The sequence below is a fragment of the Oncorhynchus masou genome, chromosome 30 (assembly GCF_036934945.1).
Source record: "Oncorhynchus masou masou isolate Uvic2021 chromosome 30, UVic_Omas_1.1, whole genome shotgun sequence".
NCBI classification, from domain to species: Eukaryota; Metazoa; Chordata; class Actinopteri; order Salmoniformes; family Salmonidae; genus Oncorhynchus; species Oncorhynchus masou.
In genome coordinates this window covers 62,548,172-62,558,155 of record NC_088241.1, presented here as the reverse complement: position 1 = coordinate 62,558,155, position 9,984 = coordinate 62,548,172, and the positions used below count along the sequence as shown (strand labels likewise).

The 9,984-nt window shown below is 43.0% G+C and overlaps 1 protein-coding gene across 1 annotated transcript in view; it reads left to right on the top strand.

Annotated features, from left to right (window-relative positions):
* Positions 1-2,444: 2,444 nt before the first annotated feature.
* The window catches only part of LOC135521685 (uncharacterized), a 196,216-nt gene continuing 188,676 nt past the window's right edge, over positions 2,445-9,984 (top strand). Inside the window, 1 exon segment of the mRNA XM_064947360.1 lies at positions 2,445-3,368. The gene's annotated coding sequence lies outside the window, so the exon portion shown is untranslated.

Here is a 9,984-nt window from a genome sequence, read left to right as displayed (position 1 = left end):
CTGCGCTTGATGATTTTTGCGACTGCACTTGAAGAAACTTTAAAAGTTCTTTAAATGTTAACATTCATGTCTTAAAGTAATGATGGACTGTCATTTATCTTTGTTTATTTGAGTTGTACTTGCCATAATATGGAATTTGTCTCTTACCAAATAGGGCTATCTTCTGTATACCCAACCTACCTTGTCACAACACAACTGATTAGCACAAACACATTAAGAAGGAAAGATATTCCACAAATTAACTTTTAACAAGGCACATCTGTTAACTGAAATGCATTCCACGTGACTACCTCATGAAGCTGGATGAGAAAATTCCAAGAGTGTGCAAAGCTGTTGGCAAGACACAGGGTGGCTATTTTGAAGAATCTCAAATATAAAATATATTTTGATTTGTTTAACACGTTTTTGGTTACTACATGATTCCATGTGTTATTTTATAGTTTTAATGTCTTCACCATTATTCTACAATGTAGAAAATAGTGAAAATAAAGAAAAACCCTGGAATGAGTAGGTGTGTCCAAACTTTTGACAGGTACTGTAGGTAGCTTGCCTAGCTAGCTAAGTTAGCTAAACAACTACCGGTAGCCATATCTATGACTAAAAATAGAAGAGGTTGTACAATTGCCGATTTTTTGTATGTCGATGTTGTATCTTCTCTTTTTAGTCATTTCTAGTTCTCGTAGCTACAGATAATGTGATATAACCAAAGATTTTTGGTATCCATTACTGGGAGTTACAGGATAGGTACTGTTTGGTGTAGCACAGAGAATCTTCAACCAACCTTAGCAATGCTGTCTTCATCCTCGATTAGGAGAAACATGAGTCTCATAAAATGTCTGTGACAGGGGGGTCAGTTTGAATTTAGAAAATCCACCGTTATTAAAATATTTTTTTAAATTGCTCAATGAAGTAATCCAACAATGTGTACACCGCCATTTTGTTTATTTCAAGTCTTCTCTCATTGATCAAGACAGGTCTCTGTTATCATGACATGCAGCACTTTGGGTTGGACACCCACCTGTTGGCAAAAATTATAAACATGACTTGGATCTAACATACATAATTTTGCACGCCCAATTTGTCAGTTTTTGATTTGTTAAAAAAGTTTGAAATATCCAATAAATGTCGTTCCACTTCATGATTGTGTCCCACTTGTTGTTGATTCTTCACAAAAAAATACAGTTTTACATCTTTATGTTTGAAGCCTGAAATGTGGCAAAAGGTCGCAAAGTTCAAGGGGGCCGAATACTTTCGCAAGGCACTGTAGGTCTCTGTTATCATGACATGCAGCACTTTGGGTTGGACACCCACCTGTTGACAAAAATCTATGGGTAAATCACATTATCTGGTATAACAATCTGTAGCTACAGTTCTCTGGACTTGGTGTGTCTCTAACACCTGAGACACACTCGTCCGTACACACTGAACTGCACTACAATATTCATAAAAAAATGGTATGTTACTTTAACCATAACATTCTTGTTGAATACCCAGTTGTCTTGAGTTAGCATTAAATGGTGTACACTCCCCTGTATTTAGATTATGACAAATTAACATTCTTTGGAGATCTGATTGACTAGCATCTGTTTGATAGAAAATATCCATGTTTATTTTATGGGGGTTCTACAGCACACCTGTTTATATGCTGAACCAGATTAGTTACAGGTTAAGTGCCCACAGTAGCAACTGAAATTGAGTTACTGGCAATGTCTGCTGTAGCAGGCGGGAAGGTGCAAGTTACCTGAAAAATATCCAATCTCTCAATGTTCATCTCTATGTGTACCAAATTCATGCTGTTCAATTTCTCTTATTTTTAGGGCGGGGAGAATGCCCCCGGACTCCCTACTGGCTTTGGGCTAAGCACCCAATGTCTTCAAATCCTAGACATGCCCCTGGTATATAGGCTAGTCTAACCCTTGGGTCTATGTAATGAATAATGCACCTCAATTAGAATGTAAAACGTGCATCCTCACACTACACGACACAAGAAATATGATCTAGCCAGGACGACTATATCCGCCGGAGACATTCTAATGATTTCTTCGGGTTGCCGTTTCAACCAGTGTTCCTTAGAATGGTTGGGTTCATACCGTCCCGTAAAAGGAGTCAAATGTACTCATTGTACGTTCCGTTTGTCTATCAAAAGTACATTATAGTAGCCTACCGAAAGAAACTGTCAAGGCGTTAGCTTGTGAAATAAGAAGTTGTGATTGGAGTTAGCTTCTGTCAAATGGATATTTTCTCCATTATCATTGGATGGAATCCCAGTCAACTGGTATTTTATTAATTTCGATTGGAGTATACTGTCAGTGGGCGGTAATGTTACTCTGCGATCACTGAAGTGCAGTTCGGGAGGTGGTATCATTGTGGTGGCAGCGACACTCGGAGACTCCCGAAAAAATTGTTTTTAAAAAGTGTCAGAAAACGGTGAGTCAACTCAAAATAAACACTGCATTTTATTGGGCAAAACTCCTAGGTACCTCTGGTTGCGGTTAACATGTCGTTCTGATACGGTTTGTTGATTTATCAGTGAAGGGACATTGAATTTGGATAAGAATTACGCACAATACGCATCAATGCAAGAAGTGCATGAACGAAGTCGCAGTCACACGGAGTGTCACAGCGCAGGAGCTATGGTTGTTCGCAAAGTTCTGCAAGTTTGTGTGGCCATAATGTAGCTAAATCAGGGCTAAGCAACTGTGCACAAAGTTCATATTCGTAGGAGCCTTTAGAAAGTGCAACTGGTATATTTTCTTCTTCGGCTTCACGCAGCTCAGTCGGGACCTCCCGTAGAATTTACGTTGTATTCCGACTGTTGACAGATGTGAAAACGTTGTAACATTTTAATCATTTCGATGTTACCGTTTTCAGTGTTGACTGTACGGCTAGCCTACATGTTAGGCTGTGATTTAGTGAATCTAATCTCCAAATGAACCCCACTGTAGGTCTACTGTATACCGCGTCTAAAATATTGCTTGCACGATTTAGCCAGAAAGTTGTTTATCTTGAACATGTGCAGTCTGCATAGAGCAGTTTGTTGTTATTACTGTATAGCTCTCCCTGCCATGTGTTTTAAAGCTCACAGTCTGTAGGCCCGCACACCATGAAAAGGAACCTGTACCCACTACCCCTCCCAATTTCCCAATGCCTCACATTAGTGTGAACACTGAGTTACTTTCTCTCTGTGTTTGGCCTATTATCAGCCCCTTGGGCCTGTTGTAATGCCATTGGAGAGTTAACCATTATCTCCTAGATATTGATGATAGGAATGATAAGAGAAGGATTATGCTTGTTATTAGAGAGGAGTGTGGATCCTGCGGGAGATTACTGTACAATCCTCCCCAGATTACTGCGGGCAGGAGGAATCGGTGGGTCCATCTAGCCCAGCGGGTGCCTGCTTCATTACCGCCTACATTCGGTCTGATTATCAAACGTTACTGTATATATATAAAAAAAAACTATATAAACATAGAATGTGATCAGAATGATTTAGCTGTTTAAATAAAGGGTAATTAAATTGAGGGTAACACTTTACATGAAGATGTTGTTATATTGATGAGTGATGCTGCTATTACTGTAATTATGAACAGCTTTATTGTTGTTACTAGCTGTGGTATTATTATATCGTAGAAACTTTAATGTAAAGTCTTATCTAAGTGAGCATAGGTTTTCTTCAATTTCTTTGTCACCACAGTTAGATAACCGCTGTTAGAGAAATTCCAGCATGAATCCACACGCACTCATTTCATACCAAATTGGCAAAATGAAGTGGAGGATGGATCTAATCTGTGCGCGTGTGTGTGTGTTTGTGTGTTTGTCTGTGTGTGTTTGTGTGTGGGTTGGTGAGGCAGCTCTTTGTCTGGTGGCCCATGCTAGCTTGTAGTATGTCTGAGAGGAAAGCTAAGAGGAAAGTGTGTTAGGCTATAGATTTATCATGCAGACATGTACTCGTTGGTGTGTTCGCATACAAAGGGAGAATTTTGAACATGCTTGTCCTGACCTGGATTCCACTAGGATTACTGTGCTATGGGCAAAAGATATGATTTGTCAAAAGATCTGATTTGGGCTGACTGTATAAACACAGCCTTAGTGACATTTGGTTTGGCCGTTAGAGGTTTGTATTGGCAAGCCTAGTTCTTCCTCATGTCAGCTGTAACTTCATGCATCACCGTCATCCTAGTACAACCTCATTTAAACAGTGGTGATTTCATTATCCTCAAAAACTCACGAGTTTGTCAAAACATGGTATGGATACGTTGTCTGTTTGAACTACTTGTTTAATTGTCCTATTCGGCGTCTACGTCCCAGTGCCTGTGAATGTAATGCCTCTTTCAGCTCCTAGCCATCTCAATCGGAGCAGACAAACCTGGAAGCTCCACAACAATCCCCCGTCAAGGTCGTCCCAGGCCTCGCAATAAAAAAAACGCACAGTGGAAAGAATTGCCGTTGTTCAGAAATGCATCCGGCGCATTGTGGATTGTGGAAGCATTGGTTAGGAATTCTACAAGGTGGGAGACACAGACAGACAGAGGAATCCTGAGGTCAGCGCTCCGTCACCACAAAGGGCAAATGTCAACAAGAAATGTCAACTTTGAGGGGGAGACCTTTTAATGCTGTCAGTCAACAGTGTCTACGCTCCCTCAATAGAGACACTTGTGCAATGGTGAGCCTCTGATCTTTAGATAAAATACTGTTAGCTCCAGCTACATACATGGGACGCATTGTCAGTATACACTAAAACCCCCATTTGCATGCTTGATTTATTACACAACGCTGAACAGAACACTACTGAATGAAATGTATGTTATCAGGAAGGGGATGAATGAATAAATGAACAGGCATACTAGATGACAGAGACCCTCATTTATCCTACCAGTTTAGCAAGTAAAAGTCATAAGGGCAAACCAATTGAGTGGAACTAAGTACTCTCAATTCCCCTCCACTCTTCCCCACTCTACTAATCTGGCCTGATCTGTGTCTCCCATCCATGCGGCTGCTGCTCACCATGACTCTGCTAGCCTGGCCTGGATGACACTTCTGGAGTGACGGTGTGCTTTTCTACAAAACACCCGGCAAGCAGCATGTGGTGCTGCAGAGATAGGATGTCAGGTCATGGTAACTGGAGACCTAGAGAGCCCTGGTCAACCCTAGGGAACCCTGGTCAACCCTAGAGAGTCCTGGTCACCCCTAGAGAGCCATGGTCAACCCTAGAGAGCCCTGGTTGAACCTAGAGAGCCCTGGTCAACCCTAGAGAGCCCTGGTCTACCCTAGAGAGCCCTGGTCTACCCTAGAGAGCCCTGGTCAACCCTAGAGAGCCCTGGGGAACCCTAGAGAGCCCTGGGCAACCCTAGAGAGCCATGGGCAACCCTAGAGAGTCCTGGCTGAACCTAGAGAGCCCTGATTGGCCCTAGAGAGCCTTGGTCGACCCTAAAGAGCCGTAGTCGACCCAAAAGAGCCATGTGCGACCCTAGAGAGACCTGGGTGACCCTAAAGAGCCGTAGTCAACCCCAAAGAGCACCCTGCGACTCTAGAGAGACCTGGTTGACCCTAGAGAGCCCTCTGTGACCCTAGAGGGACCTGGTTGACACTAGAGTGCCCTGTTCGACCCTAGAGTGCCCTGTTCGACCCTAGAGTGCCCCGTTCGACCTAGAGTGCCCTGTTCGCCCCTAGAGTGCCCTGTTCGCCCCTAGAGTGCCCTGTTCGCCCCTAGAGTGCCCTGTTCGCCCCTAGAGTGCCCTGTTCGCCCCTAGAGTGCCCTGGTCGACCCTAGAGTGCCCTGGTCGACCCTAGAGTGCCCTGGTCGACCCTAGAGTGCCCTGGTTGACCCTAGAGTGCTGGATATAACCAGACAGAGGCTGTAGTGCTTAGTGAGTTAGCTTGACTTCAGCTCCACATCACTGAGTCACAGTGTACCGTACTGGAGCCTTCTACCTCCCCACCCCCCAGGCCACCCATCATCATTAAAACCAGGACACCGTCATTACTGCGGTTGGCTCAATCTGTAATTGATAGGATCAATTAGCCATAATGCAATTACAGCAATTACATTAGCCACACCTGTGGACTTTGTGGTTAGCCTTTAAAATAAAAGTATGGCATAATTCTACTATTTGTATTCATTTGCATCACTGTCAATGACATAATTTTATTTTGAAGGCTAACTGCAAAGTCCAGTATTGTGCCTAATCCTTATTGTGGCTAGCTTCACAACACACAACCCGGTCTGGTCGAGCCTCACTAGCCAGATGAAGCTAGCTGACTGCTTATAACTTAGCTTTGGGCAACAGGGTTTAGTAGCTGGCTAGTTATTTATTTTCATTAACTGAAGTTCAATTTCAATAGGCGAACAACAAGTGACAACCTTGCTAATACTCACAAGGATTCCTAAATCATTGCTAAGAATAATGACAATGACTGCGGTTTGTACTGGTCATTGTTTTCAGGCTGGTTGTATTAGTGCTAGCTAGGTACCAAGCTAAAGCTAGCTAGGCACCAAGCTAAAGCTAGCTAGGCTCCAAGCTAAAGCTAGCTAGCTACGCCAGAAGTTGAGGTTGAACGAATGATGCTTTATTACCAATGTGGTATTGTAAACAGGTCGTTCATGGCCGGTGTTTGCTTGTTTGCAGACTTTTCTTGTACAGCATTGACAGTGCTACTGTATCTTTTTTGACACGCCAAGACCCAAACGGCGTTCCATAGTATGTATGTCATGAAGCTAATAGCAGTGACGCTATTACTGTGTAACTCTGGTAGGACAACATCTGAAAAATAGCACACTTGGTAGTGTGTACCGGTGCTCGACCAGTTGGCAAAAGCCAACTTCACCCACGACAGAGAACAGTTGATTGTCAAGGGCAATGAATTCCATTAGCTTGGCGTTAATGGATTTCGCCTTTGAGTTGTCTCGCTGAAATGTTCTTACTCATTCAAATGACTGCTGGACTTGTTGACTGCTCGATCCACACAGCAGACATTGTGGGCTAGGTTAGGAATGCTGTGTTGCACGCGTAGCACAACATTTTACGTGGCATCATTAGGTCATGTACCTACGTCTATACAGGTATGCACGGTAGCTTTGACGTCAGATTTTAACATCAGCGTTAAACTAGACTCCAATATGTTCACTGATATATCGTGCATCCCTAATGACAAGCTTACTTTTTTTGGGGCACATACTCAAAGTAGCCTGGACTATATATCATAGACGGGGAGAAGATGTTGTAAGACTGATAGGACAGGACTGTCTCCCTATAAAAGCATCAATCATTCGTGGGAATGGAACATATTTTGCTTCATCTCTCCTGCCTCTGACTGTGTAGTTGGCTCATTCAGACATGTTCATGTGTTAGTTTTGGACACGTTTCAGGGAGCCAAATGTGCTGCCAGAAGGGTCTTTCTGTATTTCCAAGGTACTCCAAAAGAGACTGAAGTTATACATTGTCTACTAGCTGATATATGGGTCTGGGGCTGGAAGTGGAACAATGGCCTATCTCAATTACGCTAGGCTGTCATAATGAAGAGTGGTTGGCATTGTGTATAGCACCTTAAATATTTATTCTCACCTCCAATTAGGTCGTATTCATTGGTGTTCATTGATTTTTGTTTCTTTTCCACACCTGAATAATGGTGAAATCAGGAGGCCATTTTACTTTGAGTTTTGTGGGATAGGCCTCAGGGTTGTCCTCAACAACACCAAAAAAGTATTGTTCTCCCGAGAGTCGTCTGTTCTTTCAACCAATCAAATTTGTATTTTTCCTTATGTAGGCACATCCTACTGGTTTACTGGTTGCTCAGGAGGTAAAGGGGAAGTCAGATATGTGGAATAAATGTGACTAGTTGTGGAAAATACTGGCTATCAAGAAAAAGAAGGTAAGGAACAAGCACTGCGTGCATATTATGTGTGACGAACAGGTGCTGATAGATTACAATATATAGTGCATTTGGAAAGTATTCAGACCCCTGCGCCTTTTCCACATTTTGTTACTTTACAGCCTTATTCTAAAATGGATTAAATAAATAAAAAATCATCATCTACACACAAAACCCCATAATGACAAAGTGAAAATCTTTTTTAGAATATTTTTTGCAAATTTACTAAAAACAGAAATACGTTATTTACATAAGTGTTCAGACCCTTTGCTATGAGACTCAAAATTGAGCTCGGGTGCATCCTGTTTCCATTGATCATCCTTGAGATGTTTCTACCACTTGATTGAAGTCCACATGTGGTAAATTCAATTGATTGGACATGATTTGTGAAGGGACACACCTGTCTATATAAGGTCCAACAGTTGACTGTGCATGTCAGAACAAAAACCAAGCCATGAGGTTGAAGGAATTGTCTGTAGAGCTCTGTAGGTGCCCAAGAACACAGTGGCCTCCATAGTGCTTAAATGGAAGAAGTTTGGAACCACCAAGATTCTTCCTAGAGCTGGCCGCCCAACCAAACAGAGCAATTGGGTGAAAAGGGCCTTGGTCAGGGAGGTGACCAAGAACCCGATGCTTAATCTGACGGAGTTCCAGAGTTCCTCTTTGGAGATGGGAGAACCTTCCAGAAGGAAAACCTTCTCTGCAGCACTCTACCAATCAGGCCTTTGTGGTAGAGTGGCCAGATGGAAGCCACTCCTCAGTAAAAGGCACATGACAGCTCGCTTGGAGTTTTATCAAAAGGCACCTAAAGACTCTCAGACCATGAGAAACAAGTTTGTCTGGTCTGATGAAACCAAGATTGAACTTTGGCCTGAATGCCAAGCGTCACGTCTGGAGGAAACCTGTCACCATCCCTATGGTGAAGAATGGTGGTGGCAGCATCATGCTGTGGGGATGTTTTTCAGTGGCAGGGACTGGGAGACTCGTCAGGATTGAGGGAAAGATGAACGAATTAAAGTACAGAGAGATCCTTGATGAAAACCTGCTTGAGTGCTCAGGACCTCAGAATAGGGCAAAGGTTCACCTTCCCAACAGGACAACGACCCTAAGCACACGGTCAAGAAAGCGCATGAGTGGCTTTGGGACAGAGCCCGGACTTGAACCTGATCGAACATCTCTGGAGAGACCTGAAAATAGCTGTACGGGCCTCCCGGGTGGCGCTGTACTGCAGCGCCAGCTGTGCCACCAGAGACCCTGGGTTCACGCCCAGGCTCTGTCACAACCGGCCGCGACCGGGAGGTCCGTGGGGCGACGCACAATTGGCCCAGCATCGTCCGGGTTAGGGAGGGCTTGGCCGGTAGGGACATCCTTGACTCATCGCGCACCAGCGACTCCTGTGGCGGGTCGGGCGCAGTGCATGCTAACCAAGGTTGCCAGGTGAACGGTGTTTCCTCCAAACACATTGGTGCGGCTGGCTTCCAGGTTGGATGCCCGCTGTGTTAAGAAGCAGTACGGCTTGGTTGGGTTGTGTATCGGAGGACGCATGACTTTCAATCTTCGTCTCTCCCGAGCCCGTACGGGAGTTGTAGCGATCAGACAAGATAGTAGCTAATAAACAATTGCCAAAGTGGAACATTTTATTGATTCTTTACGCTAATTAGTCGAGGGTCGCTTTGTTATTTTATAACTAAAATGCTTGATTGCATTTCTAATCATGAATGACCTATATGCTGTGTGATGACATGAACTACTGAATGATTGATTAATACAGTAGCTTATATGAGTAATGAAATATAGGCCTAAGTAAATTACGGGAAGATTACGGTAAGATTAAACAGGATGCGCTTTTAGGCCTACAGCTCGATGGTGGTTATACAAGCCTGCTATACTAAACCTACTAAAGATTATGACATTACTGATTATGATAATCATGATAATCATAACAATAATAGTAATAATAACAATAAGCAGATAAAGAAAAAGGAGGGTTGTTATTATTATTATAAATATAATTTATATAAATAAATAATAAATAAATACAATTTGGAACAGTGTGAACAACACTAAATGATAAATAATACCTGAGAGACTGTTCTCATGAGAAACACGGTATTA